The sequence below is a fragment of the Balaenoptera ricei genome, chromosome 1, assembly GCF_028023285.1.
Source record: "Balaenoptera ricei isolate mBalRic1 chromosome 1, mBalRic1.hap2, whole genome shotgun sequence".
In the NCBI taxonomy this organism is placed as follows: Eukaryota; Metazoa; Chordata; class Mammalia; order Artiodactyla; family Balaenopteridae; genus Balaenoptera; species Balaenoptera ricei.
Genome location: NC_082639.1, coordinates 128682450 through 128698948, shown reverse-complemented (window position 1 = coordinate 128698948; position 16499 = coordinate 128682450). Strand labels below are relative to the sequence as shown.

At 41.6% G+C, this 16499-nt stretch overlaps 1 protein-coding gene across 1 annotated transcript in view; it reads left to right on the top strand.

Annotated features, from left to right (window-relative positions):
- The window catches only part of FAM78B (family with sequence similarity 78 member B), a 92240-nt gene that overhangs the window by 74163 nt on the left and 1578 nt on the right, over nucleotides 1-16499 (top strand). The gene's annotated exons all lie outside the window — the stretch shown is intronic.

Sequence of the window (16499 nt, the reverse complement as noted above, 5' to 3'; positions counted from 1 at the left end):
CATAAACAGTGCAGAATGAGGAAAAGCCTAATTTTAAAACTTACTCTGTAATCATGGTGCAGACCATCTGAGAATCGGGATGTGTGCCAGTGCGGGGGCTGGGATTGGTGCCTGAGTGGGCTGGGAGGCTACCCAGGGGCCATGGGCTTCGTGACTCCCTGGGTGATACAGGGTATCGGCTTCCCCCCAGCCCCACCTCCGCCCTCTCCCAGCCCTGAGCTCTGCTCCTTCCAAAGGGACTTATCTCCACCCTCTCCCTCTCGACCTCCCTGTCCACCAGGGACTGCTGTCTCCAGAGCCTCCTGTGCAGGGGTGTGGGGGGGAGGAAAGATGCTGGGCACCGCCTCTGCCGAGTCCGAAGTGACGCTGAGCAGGAGGCTTCCCAGGACGTAGGCACGTGACTCTTCTCCGCGCTGGATGGAGCAGAAACGCTGAATTCTCAGAAAGCGTAGTGTTCTCTTTAACTAAACTTTCCACGTTCCTGACTGGTAACTCTATTGGTTTGAGCTATGACAGAAAGAAACTAGGTAGAGGCCTCTTTTCCACCCTCTAAGTGCAGTAGAGTTTACACAGCAGTCAGTCTTCTTTAAGAGCAGACGCGCTGAGGCGGTTAGACCACAGACTCTCAGAACAGCGCCTGGCATGTGACCAGGACTGATACCCAGCTACAGAACTGCCTCTGCTCTGCCTACCCTAACCCTATAGTTGCTGGATTTGGGACAGAACCAGGGCCCAAGGAGGAACCTGGGTAGCCAGGGGGGACGCTCTTGGGGAGAGGGGAGTCTCTTCAGCCATTGTTCCAAAACTGTTTTAATATTTTAACAACAGATATGGTGAGAGCAGTGCCAGCTAATATCATCCATGACTGTTATTATTTTTCAGAGCCTTTGGAGCACTAATTTAGTACCAGGGAGTCACTTTAGGGAACACGTGTGATTTAGAATAAGATCTTGTGTTCGCAACTCACTTATGCCCAGCACTAGCTGTGTGACCTTGAGCAGGTTCCTTATTGTGTAATGGAAATGGAATGATGCCCATGTCATGCGATCAATGTAAGAAGTAGGTGCAATGCTGTTTCCAAGAGTAAATGTTAATACTAAACAGATGTGAATAAAACTCACATACCCAAAGAAAATTCAGGGTTGGAACTGTCCATGGTTCCAGAGCTGTGGATACAGATCTCCCACCTGTTACCCATCCCTAATATTTGTAGGGTCCAGAGGAAGAATGAAGGCCCATGTACCATATTTTAAAATATTAATATTAATTTTAAGCCGAACTAACACAATGCTGAATGTATAATTCAGACTAACAGAACACTAAGTTCTATCCTCTGACCTTGACAGATGTATCTTTATAACAACCTGAAAGCCAGGTTCAGGTTTAGAATTCTTGGATTCCAAAAGTTCTGTGCCAGATGTAGCAGCGTAGGAGTAGCCAACCTTCAGCCCCTGGTTGCATTTCTCTTCCTTCCCCTTGCTCTGTACCATATCGAGACATGGACCATCACACATATGCATGTGGACATTTAACATGTGTATGTCCAAACTCCATGCATACCCCCAACAAACAGCCTTGGGGCCAGGGGTGTACACACAGGTGGAGTGGACCCCTTAGGAAAACAGACCAGGAAAAAGGCCTGTGTAGACCCTGAAGGCAAGTTTGGGGCCATCTGAGCTGGATCCCAGATACCCGGAGGGAGGTCTAGAAGGAGGGGCACAGGTTCTAGGTGGGCATGCCCTCTTAGCCCCGCAAACTCCTTGCCCAGTGTGTAAGGGCATAGCCAGAAGATACTAGAGTGGGTACCTTTAAAGTGTTGGGCCAGGCAGGGACTTCTCTTACCTAGGCCTAGGGGCAGTACCATCCCAGATGGCCTCCCCTGGGAGCTCTACAGGCTTGAAACCATCAGTCCTTTCCATGTGTGGTTCCCCTGACTCCCATTCCAGTCTCCGTCAGGGGACAATAGTCTCAGCAGTGCCCCTGCACACCTGCCCACTCCCTGCCTTCAAGAATGCTGCTGCTGGCCCCCCATCCCCTTGATGACCACAGGGCTTTGGCAAGAGCAAAGCAAGGCTCCTTCAGAGAGGTTGCTCTGGCCCTCATGGACACTGGGAGAACTGGCTGGGTCTGGGTGGAGACCCGGACCTCAACCCAGGGACCACTTATTTGAATGAAATGCTACACATGAGCTTGTTTGATTGAGATTTGTCTCTTTCTTCTAAAAATGGAATGCAGAAAGCATGTAGGTTGCAATAATCGATGTTTTCATTATTAGCTCCATTGGCGAGTCCAGTAGCTGTGAGCTTTGGGTCAATAGCTGATTGTCTGAAAGGAAAACACTGTGTTTATCACCGTGAGGAGAAGGGTGGTTGGAGAAGGAGGGGAATGAGATGATAAGAACTAATATTGACCAGGTGTGTTACAGTTTCCAAAGCAGTTGCTCACAGATCATCACTTCATTTGATCCTGGTAATAGCTCTGAGATTAAGGAGGCAAGGTTATTTTTCTTCCCATTTCACACATGAGCAGCCTGAGGCTGATTTGCTGAGGTCAGCCAGCTGTCACCTTGGGACTGACATCCAAAACTCCTGAGGGCAGTCTTGGTTGCTTCCTCCATTCACCACACCAAACACTTCAAGGAAAGAGATATGAAATTTAGAACTCAAAGGAGCTCTTCCCAGAGTGTGATGCAGTAGAAAAGGCAGAGTTTGGGGCCAGGGAGGCTTGCCTTTACACCCTGGCACCGCCCCTTACCATCTATATGACTTTGCTTAGTCCACTTTTCCTTGTGGATGAACAGCGTATAATAATCCCTGCCTCATATAGTTACTATTAAGTGCTTGTATGTGGAAGGGTTCAGTGGCTGTTCATTTCCTTTTTCTCTAACTCTGCCCCATCTCTGTTCCTTACTGATACCTAACCTTCAGTGTAATGTACTTTGTGCCACACTGTGTTAAGTACTTCCCTTCATTATGTCACTTAATTCTCACACCAAGTACATCAAGTAAGTCCTGTTCTTATGTCTATTTGATAAATGGGGAAACCGGTATAGAAATGACAAGTAACTTGTCTAGTAAGTGGTAGCTACTAAGTGATAGAACTAGGTTTACAAGCCTAGACAGTCTGGCTCCAGAAATCCTGCCTTCAGCTTCTTTGCTTGATCAGCTCTCTACTTTATCTTTCTTGTCCCCTTCATTGCCCAACTTCTTTTTTTTTTTTTTTTTAATTTTTATTTATTTATTTATTTTATTTATGGCTGTGTTGGGTCCTCGTCTCTGTGCGAGGGCTTTCTCTAGTTGCGGCAAGTGGGGGCCACTCCTCATCGCGGTGCGCGGGCCTCCCACTATCGCGGCCTCTCCCGTTGCGGAGCACAGGTTCCAGACACGCAGGCTCAGCAATTGTGGCTCACGGGCCCAGCTGCTCCGCGGCACGTGGGATCCTCCCAGACCAGGGCTCGAACCCGCGTCCCCTGCACCGGCAGGCAGATTCTCAACCACTGCGCCACCAGGGAAGCCCTTGCCCAACTTCTTGAAGGAACTCCCTGAACTCTCCATTTTTTCTTGTGTTTATTCATTCCCTCCATAACCCCTTACAGAATGGCCTCCACCAGCATATCTTTACTGCTGTCTTGATAGTAAATCTAATGGCTTTTTCTTAACCCCACTCTCTTCCATTTGTGTGGCTTTTGACAGTGATGACTCCCTGAAATTCTCTTGACTTTGGAAACGTGTTCTACCCCCCCCCCCCTTCACTGGCTATTCTACTTTTCAGATTCCTCTTTGTCTTCTGGCCATCTAACAAGCCCCCTAAGATCTCTGTCTCATCCCCAGAGATCTCACCCATCCCCATCACATCAACCAATTCTCTCCATGCAGATAGTTGCCAAATTTACATCTCTAGCCCTGATTTTCTCCTAAGCTCTAGACCCAACTTTGCAACTTCATAAAAGCAGCAACATCCCAACTGAAAATAGTCTCCTCCCATCTTTCACTTCAGATCAATTCAATGCTTATTTATTTAACAAATAATGTTGAACTCCTGTGTGTCAGGCACTGTTGTCGGTACTGTAGATATAGCAGTGAATAAATTGTCAGTACTGGAGATATGGCAGTGAATAAAACATAGGAAATCCCTGCCTTCTTTGGGGTTATATTTGGGGAGTGAGATGAGGAGAGATAGATCACTACCTAAGTAAATTATATAGTATATTAGACAGTGCTATAAAGAAAAATGAATCAGGGATGGGGAGGGCTGGGGCAGGAAGTTGCCATTTTGAATATGGCTGTCAGGAACTATTGCACTGAGAACATGATATTTGAGCCAGGAATGATGGAGGCAAGGGAGCAAGCCTTTCAGATAATTATAATATAATCTGGGACCTGTAAAGATCTGGATATACCCATGGGAGCACAGAAGAGAAGGCTTCCTGGAGGAGGTGATGCATGCAATGATTCTCAAATGTCAAGTAGTTAAACACAGTGAGACTTTAGGAGAGGAAAGAGCAGTGCAGGCAGACGGCACAGAGTGAGCAAAGGGGCAGAGGTGAGAAACAGCATGGTATGTGGAGACAGGGAGGCCAGACTGCAGAGGGCCACAGATGTCCTATTAAGGAACTTGAATTTTATCCTGTAGGTGATGCCAGTGATGTCCAGGTAAAGGAGACTTTGAAGGGTTTTAGGTAGAGAAAAGACATAATCAGATCTGCATATTTGTACATGAGTGTAGCCTAAAAGATGAATTTGAGAGGGATCAGGATTGGATGCAGAGAGACCAGTTATGGACCATTACAGTAGACCAGGTAAGAGATGCTGAAGACTCGGATTAAACAAGGGCAGTGAGAGTTGAATGGAGAAAGGGAGATAAATTCAAGCATCACTTATGGTGCAAATTCACAAGATGCAGTAACAACAGCTTTGGCAGTCTAGGAGAAGGCAGAGGAAGAGCCAAAGATGACCCTCACTTTTGTCCTGGAAGACAGGGTGAGCAGTGGGCCAATGCCTGCAGCAGAGACGGGGGAAAGGGCCAAGTTTATGGTGGATGTGGTGAGTTTGGTTTGGGCTATGTGGAATTTGAAGTGATTTTGGCATCCCATTCAAAGTAGTCATAATGGTCATAGAGTGATTCCAATGGTGCTGTTATTCTTGGAACTTATCAGGAACTATTTGAAAACTATTATGAAAGCCAATTTATCAGCTACATAAACCAGTCATGCATTTTACAGGCAAAACTCTTTTTGCAAAAATAAAAAATAAAAAAGCCACTACCTTGGAATGCACATTAATAGCTATTTTTCATAAAAGAAATAAAAACGATATGGTACTTTTCAAAAAGAAACCTACTCCCTGTACACTAGGCTTAAGTCCCTATTCACTACGCTTAAGTCATAATGAATTTTGGCTGCTTCCAAAATCAAACCCTCCATTAATCATGTAGTCCTGGGGCCCCTGGGGCTATGGAAAAGAACATGCCTCAGACCTGAGGGATTTCCAATAGAGCAGTGGCCAAAGTCACAGAAATGGATGGAACGAGTGTGTAGCCTCCCAAGGTCACCATGCCCATTAGCTACATGCACCAGGTGCCTTTGTTTTTTTGTTTTTGTTTTTGTTTTACATCTTAATTGGAGTATAATTGCTTTACAATGTTGTGTTAGTTTCTGTTGTATAACAAAGTGAATCAGCTATATGTATATATGTGTGTGTGTATATATCTATATCTATATATAGATATAGATATAGATATAGATATATCCCCATATCCCCTCCCTCTTGAGCCTCCCTCCCACCCTCCCAATCCCACCCCTCTAGGTGGTCACAAAGCACTGAGCTGATCTCCCTGTGCTATGTGGCTGCTTCCCACTAGCTATTTATTTTACATTTGGTAGTGTATATATGTCCATGCCACTGTCTCAATTCATCCCAGCTTCCCCTTCCCCCCAACCGTGTCCTCAAGTCCATTCTCTACATCTGCGTCTTTATTCCTCTCCTGCCCCTAGGTTCATCAGAACCATTTTTTTAGATTCCATATATATGTGTTAGCATATGGTATTTGTTTTTCTCTTTCTGACTTACTTCACTCTGTAAGACAGACTCTAGGTCCATCCACCTCACTACAAACAACTATTTCATTTCTTTTTATGGCTGAGTAATATTCCGTTGTATATGTGGCACATCTTCTTTATCCATTCATCTGTCAGTGGACACTTAGGTTGCTTCCATGTCCTGGCTATTGTAACTAGCACGGCAATGAACATTGGGGTACATGTCTCTTTTTGAATTATGGTTTTCTCAGGGTATATGCCCTGAGAAAGTAGTGGGATTGCTGGGTCATATGGTAGTTCTGTTTTTAGTTTTTAAGGAACCTCCATACTTTTCTCCATAGTGGCTGTATAAATTTACATTCCCACCAACAGTGCAAGAGGGTACCCTTTTCTCCACACCTTCTCCAGCATTTATCATTTGTAGATTTTTTGATGATGGCCATTCTGACCCGTGTGAGGTGATACCTCATTGTAGTTTGGATTTGCATTTCTCTAATGATTAGTGACGTTGAGCATTCTTTCATATGTTTGTTGGCAAACTGTATATCTACTTTGGAGAAATGTCTATTTAGGTCTTATGCCCATTTTTGGATTGGGTAGTTTGTTCTTTTGATATTGAGCTGCATGAGCTGCTTGTATATTTTGGAGATTAATCCTTTGTCAGTTGCTTCGCTTGCAAATACTTTCTCCCATTCTGAGGGTTGTCTTTTGGTCTTGTTTATGGTTTCCTTTGCTGTGCAAAAGCTTTTAAGTTTCATTAGGTCCCATTTGTTTATTTTTGTGTTTATTTCCATTACTCTAGAGGGTGGGTCAAAAAGGATCCTGCTGTGATTTATGTCATAGAGTTCTGCCTATGTTTTCCTCTAAGAATTTGATAGTGTCTGGCCTTACATTTAGGTCCATAACCCATTTTGAGTTTATTTTTGTGTATATTGTTAGGAAGTTTTCTAATTTCATTTTTTTACATGTAGCTGTCCAGTTTTCCCAGCACAACTTATTGATGAGGCTGCCTTTTCTCCATTCTTGCCATATACTCTTGCCTCCTTTGTCAAAGATAAGGTGACCATATGTGTGTGGCTTTATCTCTGGGCTTCCTATCCTGCTCCATTAATCTATTTTCTCTTTTTGTGCCAGTACCATACTGTCTTGATTACTGTAGCTTTGTAGTATAGTCTGAAGTCAGGGAGCCTGATTCCTCCAGCTCCGTTTTTCTTTCTCAAGATTGCTTTCGCTATTCGGGGTCTTTTGTGTTTCCATACAAATTGTAAACTTTTTGTTCTAGGTCTGTGAAAAATGCCCTTGGTAGTTTGATAGGGATTGCATTGAATCTGTAGATTGCTGTGGGTATAGTCAAAGCAAGTATAGTAATTTTCACAATGTTGATTCTTCCTATCCAGGAACATAGTATATCTCTCCATCTGTTGGTATCATCTTTAATTTCTTTCATCAGTGTCTTATAGTTTTCTGCATACAGGTCTTTTGTCTCCTTAGGTAGGTTTATTCCTAGGTATTTTATTCTTTTTGTTGCAATGGTAAATGGGAGTGTTTCCTTAATTTTTCTTTCAGATTTTTCATCATTATTGTATAAGAATGCAAGAGATTTCTGTGCATTAATTTTATATCCTGCTACTCTACCAAATTCATTGATTAGCTCTAGTAGCTTTCTGGTAGCATCTTTAGGATTCTCTATGTATAGTATCATGTCATCTGCAAACAGTGACAGCTTTACTTCTTCTTCTCTGATTTGAATTTCTTTTGTTTCTTTTTCTTTTCTGACTGCTGTGGGTAAAACTTCCAAAACGTTGTTGAATAATAGCGGTGAGAGTGGACACCCTTGTCTTTTCCCTGATCTTAGAGGAAATGCTTTCTGTTTTTCACCATTGAGAATGCTGTTGGCTGTGGGTTTGTCATATATGGCCTTTATTATGTTGAGGTAGGTTCCCTCTATGCCCACTTTCTGGAGAGTTTTTATCATAAATCAGTGTTGAATTTTGTTGAAAGCTTTTTCTGCATATGTTGAGATTATCATATGGTTTTTATCCTTCTATTTGTTAATATGGTGTATCACATTGATTGATTTGCATATATTGAAGAATCCTTGCATTCCTGGAATAAACCACACTTGATCATCGTGTACGATCCTTTTAATGTGCTGTTGGATTCTGTTTGCTAGGATTTTGTTGAGGATTTTTGCATCTATGTTCGTCAGTGATATTGGCCTGTAGTTTTCTTTTTTGTGACATCTTTGTCTGGTTTTGGTATCAGGGTGGTGGTGGTCTCGTAGAATGAATTTGGGAGTGTTCCTCCCTCTGCTATATTTTGGAAGAGTTTGAGAAGGATGGGTGTTAGCTCTTCGCTAGATGTTTGATAGAATTCACCTGTGAAGCCATCTGGTCCTGGGCTTTTGTTTGTTGGAAGATTTTTAATCATAGTTTCAATTTCAGTGCTTGTGATTGGTCTGTTCATATTTTCTGTTTCTTCCTGGTTCAGTCTTGGAAGTTTGTACTTTTCTAAGAATTTCTCCATTTCTTCCAGGTTGTCCATTTTATTGGCATGTAGTTGCTTGTAGTAGTCTCTCATTATCCTTTGTATTTCTGGTGCCTTTGTTTTGATGTGATGATTAAGAAGTCTATTTTATTTCTCTCTTCCAGAGAATCCTCCAAGACAAGGGTAGCTTCCTTCTTTCTCTTTCAAGACAGGCACAAGAGTGCAACTTTATTGTATTATCTCTGTTTTCAGAAAACCTGGGACAAAACTAAGCTTTGTGATTTTCCCACAAAACTGACCTCTAGACCCTGGGCCCGAGTCATTGCTCACATAGCTCTGGACGGGAAAATGGAGAAAAAACATGAATGTAAAGACTCTATAGACAAAGTAATTGAATAGAATGCCAAGCTAGCCAGTCCTGAAAAGGACAGTGTTATAACAAGCTAAACTCCCCAGGCAACACGCCACAGCTGGCCCGGTGTTTAGGACAGGAGGGCAAGTACAATTTTACCCTATTGGGAATACTTGTCCTCCAGTCCCACAGAGGAAACCAAAGGCCAGCAGAGCCTGATCACTGTAAGTAAAATGAAGAACAGGGTTGAAGCAACACAGAAAATGAATGCCTGGTGACTGAATAATTGTCACAACCCTTTGACTCGGGGAGCAAAACTGCCTCCGGTTTGACCATTTCATCAACCCAGCAGGCAGATTGGTTCTCACTTGACCTGACCTTGTATGATTATATCCCACTCAAACAACACTTATTCCCTTTTGTAGAGTAAGAAGTGGCTATAGAATTACCTGGGAGCTACTCCTTGGCCAAGCTACAACTAGCATGGGTAACAAAATGGTAACTGAAGTCTCCAACTTTATGCATCAAGTCAATTCCTCTTACTTAGTTTCTGCCAACCATTATACACTGCAGTTTTTCCCAGCGGTTATCAAGGGCATGGAGGCAAGAGAAAAGGTTCTTGCAGCTGTGGGCTCACCTCCTTTCCAGGCAATCCAGCCTTCCCCTCCCTTCAGGCTGGGGCTGCCTAGCATAGGGAGTATTGTGGGGGGCAGCAGGAGGCAGCAGTCAGTTTCTCCATGTCCCTGTGTGAAGGATTCTGAGACAGTTCAGTATTAACCTGGCAATGCAACTCCCTTTTAGGCCATTGGTATAAAGTCCGGCAGTGACAGTGGCACCCGCTGGCACCGGCTTATCGCGTTGGAACAAGCTTCTAAATATTTCTGCCCCAGCATGAGCCGAAGCTGCCCTCTGCCTCTTTAGGAGACTCTCCAAGACCAACACACAAGGAAGCAAAACTGGTGAGGGGTTAAATAACCTACCCAAGATCATACAACTGCAGTGTGGCTGACAGGGTTTTGGTGCTCTGGCCAGGGGTCAGGCCTCTGAGGGGGAAGAGCCGAGTTCAGGATATTGGTCCACCAGAGATCCCCCAGCTCCACATAATATCAAATGGCGAAAGCTCTCCCAGAGATCTCCTGCTCAATGCTAAGACTCAGCTCCACTCAACAACCAGCAAGCTACAGTGCTGGATACCCTATGCCAAACAACTAGCAAGACAGGAACATAACCCCACCCATTAGCAGAGAGGCTACCTAAAATCATAATAAGGTCACAGACACCCCAAACACACCACCGGACGCAATCCTGCCCACCAGAAATACAACATCCAGCCTCATCCACCAGAGCACAGGCACCAGTCCCCTCCACCAGGAAGGCTACACAACCCACTGAACCAACCTTAGCCACTGGGGCAGACACCAAAAACAACGGGAACTACAAACCTGCAGCCTGTGAAAAGGAGATCCCAAACACAGTGAGTTAAGCACAATGGGAAAACAGAGAAATATGTAGCAGATGAAGGAGCAAGGTAAAAACCCATCAGACCAAACAAATGAAGAGGAAATAGGCAGTCTACCTGAAAAAGAATTCAGGGTAATGATTGTAAAGATGATCCAAAATCTTGAAAATAGAATGGAGAAAATACAAGAAACGTTTAACAAGGACCTAGAAGAACTAAAGAGCAAACAAACAATGATGAACAACACAATAGATGAAATTACAAATTCTCTAGAAGGAATCAATAGCAGAATAACTGAGGCAGAAGAACGGATAAGTGACCTGGAAGATAAAATAGTGGAAATAACTACCGCAGAGCAGAATAGAGAAAAAAGAACAAAAAGAACTGAGGACAGTCCCAGAGACCTCTGGGACAACATTAAATGCACCAACATTCAAATTATAGGGATCCCAGGAGAAGAAGAGAAAAAGAAAGTATCTGAGAAAATATTTGAAGAGATTATAGTTGAAGACTTCCCTAACATGGGAAAAGAAATAGTCAATCAAGTCCAGGAAGCACAGAGAGCCATACAGGATAAATCCAAGGAGAAACATGCCAAGACACATGTTAATCAAACTATCAAAAATTAAATACAAAGAAAAAATATTAAAAGCAGCAAGGGAAAAGCAACAAATACCATACAAGGGAATCCCCATAAGGTTAACAGCTGATCTTTCAGCAGAAGCTCTGCAAGCCAGAAGGGACTGGCAGGACATATTTAAAATGATGAAATGGAAAAACCTACAACCAAGATTACTCTACCAAGCAAGGATCTCATTCATATTTGACGGAGTAATTAAAACTTTTACAGACAAGCAAAAGCTAAGAGAATTCAGCACCATGAAACTAGCTTTACAACAAATGCTAAAGGAACTTCTCTAGGCAGGAAACACAAGAGAAGGAAAAGACCTACAATAACAAGCCCAAAACAACATAATGGTAATAGGAACATACATATCGATAACTACCTTAAATGTAAATGGATTAAATGCTCCAACCAAAAGACATACACTGGATGAATGGATACAAAAACAAGACCCACATATATGCTGTCTACAAGAGACCCACTTCAGACCTAGGGACACATACAGACTGAAAGTGAGGGGATGGAAAAAGATATTCCATGCAAATGGAAATCAGAAGAAAGTTGGCATAGCAATTCTCATATCAGACAAAATAGACTTTAAAATAAATACTATTACAAGAGACAAAGAAGGACACTACATAATGATCAAGGGATCAATCCAAGAAGAAGATGTAACAATTGTAAATATTTGGACACCCAAAATAGGAGCACCTCAATACATAGGCAAATGCTAACTGCCATAAAAAGGGAAATCGACAGTAACACAATCATAGTAGGGGACTTTAACACCCCACTTTCACCAATGGACAGATCATCCAAAATGAAAATAAATAAGGAAACACAAGCTTTAAATGATACATTAAACAGGATGGACTTAATTGATATTTATAGGACATATGATCCAAAAACAACAAAATACACTTTCTTTTCAAGCACTCATCGAACATTCTCCAAGATAGATCATATCTTGGGTCACAAATCAAGTCTTGGTAAATTTAAGAAAATTGAAATTGTATCAAGTATCTTTTCCAACCACAACGCTATGAGACTAGATATCAATTACAGGAAAAAATCTGTAAAAAATACACACACATGGAGGCTAAATAATACACTACTAAATAACCAAGAGATCACTGAAGAAATCAAAGAGGAAATCAAAAATTGCCTAGAAACAAATAACAAAACATGACAACCCAAAGCCTATGGGATGCAGCGAAAGCCTTTCTAAGAGGGAAGTTTATAGCAATACAATCCTACCTCAAGAAACAAGAAACATCTCAAATAAACAACCTAACCTTACACCTAAAGCAATTAGAGAAAAAAGAATTAAAAAAACCCAAAGTTAGCAGAAGGAAAGAAATCATAAAGCTCAGATCAGAAATAAATGAAAAGGAAATGAAGGAAAGAGTAGCAAAGATCAATAAAACTAAAAGCTGGTTCTTTGAGAAGATAAACAAAATTGATAAACCATTAGCCAGACTCATCAAGAAAAAAGGGGAGAAGACTCAAAACAATAGAATTAGAAATGAAAAAGGAGAAGTAACAACTGACACTACAGAAATACAAAGGATCATGAGAGATTACTACAAAAAACTATATGCCAATAAAATGGACAACCTGGAAGAAATGGACAAATTCTTAGAAAAGTACAAACTTCCAAGTCTGAACCAGGAAGAAACAGAAAATATTAGCAGACCAATCACAAGCACTGAAATTGAAACTGTGATTAAAAATCTTCCAACAAAAGCCCAGGACCAGATGGCTTCACAGGTGAATTCTATCAAACATCTAGCGAAGAGCTAACACCCATCCTTCTCAAACTCTTCCAAAATATAGCAGAGGGAGGAACACTCCCAAATTCATTCTACGAGACCACCACCACCCTGATACCAAAACCAGACAAAGATGTCACAAAAAAGAAAACTACAGGCCAATATCACTGACGAACATAGATGCAAAAATCCTCAACGAAATCCTAGCAAACAGAATCCAACAGCACATTAAAAGGATCATACACCATGATCAAGTGGGGTATATCCCAGAAATGCAAGGATTCTTCAATATATGCAAATCAATCAATGTAATACATCATATTAACAAACAGAAGGATAAAAACCATATGATAATCTCAACATAGGCAGAAAAAGCTTTCAACAAAATTCAACACCCGTTTATGATAAAAACTCTCCAGAAAGTGGGCATAGAGGGAACCTACCTCAACATAATAAAGGCCATATATGACAAACCCACAGCCAACATCGTTCTCAATGGTGAAAAACTGAAACCATTTCCTCTAAGATCAGGGAAAAGACAAGGGTGTCCACTCTCACCACTATTATTCAACAACGTTTTGGAAGTTTTACCCACAGCAGTCAGAGAAGAAAAAGAAATAAAAGGAATCCAAATCAGAAAAAAAGTAAAGCTGTCACTGTTTGCAGATGACATGATACTATACATAGAGAATCCTAAAGATGCTACCAGAAAGCTACTAGAGCTAATCAATGAATTTGGTAGAGTAGCAGGATATAAAATTAATGCACAGAAATCTCTTGCATTCCTATACAGTAATGATGAAAAATCTGAAAGAAAAATTAAGGAAACACTCCCATTTACCACTGCAACAAAAAGAATAAAATACCTAGGAATAAACCTACCTAAGGAGACAAAAGACCAGTATGCCGAAAACTATAAGACACTAATGAGAGAAATTAAAGATGATACCAACAGATGGAGAGATATACTATGTTCTTGGACAGGAAGAATCAACATTGTGAAAATGACTATACAACCCAAAGCAATCTACAGATTCAATGCAATCCCTATCAAACTACCAAGGGCATTTTTCACAGAACTAGAACAAAAAATTTTACAATTTGTATGGAAACACAAACGACCCCAAATAGCCAGAGCAATCTTGAGAAAGAAAAACGGAGCTGGAGGAATCAGGCTCCCTGACTTCAGACTATACTTCAAAGCTACAGTAATCAAGACAGTATGGTACTGGCACAAAAACAGAAATATAGATTAATTGAACAGGATAGGAATCCCAGAGATAAACCCACGCACATATGGTCACCTTATTTTCATAATGGAGGCAAGAATATTCAATGGAGGAAAGACAGCCTCTTCAATAAGTTGTACCTGGAAAACTGGACAGCTACATGTAAAAGAATTAAATTAGAACACTTCCAACACCATACACAAAAATAAACTCAAAATGGATTAAAGATTTAAAGGTAAGGCCAGACATTATAAAACTCTTAGAGGAAAACATAGGCAGAACACTCTATGACATAAATCACTGCAAGATTCTTTTTGACCCACCTCCTAGAGAAATGGAAATAAAAACAAAATTAAACAAATGGGACCTAATGAAACTTAAAAGCTTTTGCACAGCAAAGGAAACCATAAACAAGATGAAAAGACCCTCAGAAAGAGAGAAAATATTTGCAAATGAAGCAACTGACAAGGGATTAATCTCCAAAATTTACAAGCAGCTAATGCAGCTCAATATCAAAAAAAAACAACCCAATCCAAAAATGGGCAGAAGACCTAAATAGACATTTCTCCAGAGAAGATATACAGATTGCCAACAAACACATGAAAGGATGCTCAACATCACTAATCATTAGAGAAATGCAAATCAAAACTACGAGGTATCACCTCACACCAGTCAGAATGGCCATTATCAAAAAATCTACAAACAATAAATGCTGGAGAGGGTGTGGAGAAAAGGCAACCCTCACACACTGTTGGTGGGAATGTAAATTGATACAGCCACTATGGAGAACAGTATGGAGGTTCCTTAAAAAACTAAAAATAGAACTACCATACAACCCAGCAATCCCACTACTGGGCATATACCCTGAGAAAACCATAATTCAAAAAGAGACATATACCCCAATGTTCATTGCCGTGCTAGTTACAATAGCCAGGACATGGAAGCAACCTAAATGCCCAAAGACAGATGAGTGGATAAAGAAGAAGTGGCACATATATACAATGGAATATTACTCAGCCATAAAAAGAAACGAAATTTAGTTATTTGTAGTGAGGTGGATGACGTAGAGTCTGTCATACAAAGTGAAGTAAGTCAGAAAGAGAAAAACAAATACCATATGCTAACACATATATATGGAATCTAAAAAAAAAACTGTCCCGGGCTTCCCTGGTGGCGTAGTGGTTAAGAATCCGCCTGCCAATGCAGGGGACACGGGTTCAAGCCCTGGTCCAGGAAGGTCCCACATGCTGCGGAGCAACTAAGCCCGTACGCCACAGCTACTGAGCCTGCGCTCTAGAGCCCGCGAGCCACAACTACTGAGCCCACGCGGCACATCTACTGAAGCCCGTGCACTCTAGAGCCCGTGCTCTTCAACAAGAGAAGCCACCGCAGTGAGAAGCCCGCGCACCGCAACGAAGAGTAGCCCCTGCTCGCGGCAACTAGAGAAAGCCCGTGCACAGCAACGAAGACCCAACAAACACAGCCAAAACTAATAAATAAATACACAAAAATAATAAATAAAATAAATTTATAAAAAACAAAAACAAAAACAAAAACTGTCCCAGTGAACCTAGCGGCAGGACAGGAATAAAGACCCAGACGTAGAGAATGGACTTGAGGACACGGAGAGGGGGAAGGGTAAGCTGGGACGAAGTGAGAGAGTGGCATGGACATATATACACTACCAAATGTAAAATAGAAAGCTAGTGGGAAGTAAGCGCAGAGCACAGGGAGGTCAGCTCAGTGCTTTGTGACCACCTAGAAGTGTGGGATAAGGAGGGTGGGAGGGAGAGGCAAGATGGAGGAGATATGGGGGTATAGGTATATGTATAGCTGATTCACTTTGTTATAAAGCAGAAACTAACATGCCATTGTAAAGCAATTATACTCCAATAAAGATGTTAAAAAATAAATAAATAAATAATAAAATAAGCTACAAGGATATATTGTACAACACAGGGAATATGGCCAATATTTTATAATAACTAAACGGAGTATAAGATTTAAAAATTGTGAATCATTATATTACACACATGTAACATATTTTGTTCAACTATATTTCAATAAAAATATTTAAAAAGAAAAAAAATAAAGTCGTAGGATCTTCTGTCACTTCCTAAGAGAAGAACTTCATTTCGAACAAGACTTCCACCTCTTAGCTGATGAGTGGAGCAGTCTCATTTCTTTCCTTAATTATTAATTTCTCATGCAACATTGCTGAGAGTCATTCTTGGTCCCAGGAAAGGATTTATGGAGGATGCATAGCCAGGTTCTGCTGACTAAACGTCTGCCCCTAGGAGGACCCAGTCCACCTTCCCATGGCAGCTCTGGGAACTGCTAGCCCACTGGATAGCCTGAAAGCCCTCCACTCTGGCTTCCTCCAGCATCATGTAAGGACACTTCAGAAACCAGTGTAGCACGGTGGTCAAAAACATAGACTTTGGAGTCAGACAACTCCAAGCTCCACGTCTTACAATCTGTAGAACGCTTGGCATGTACCTTAACATCTTTAAGCCTCCACCCTCTCATGTGTAAATG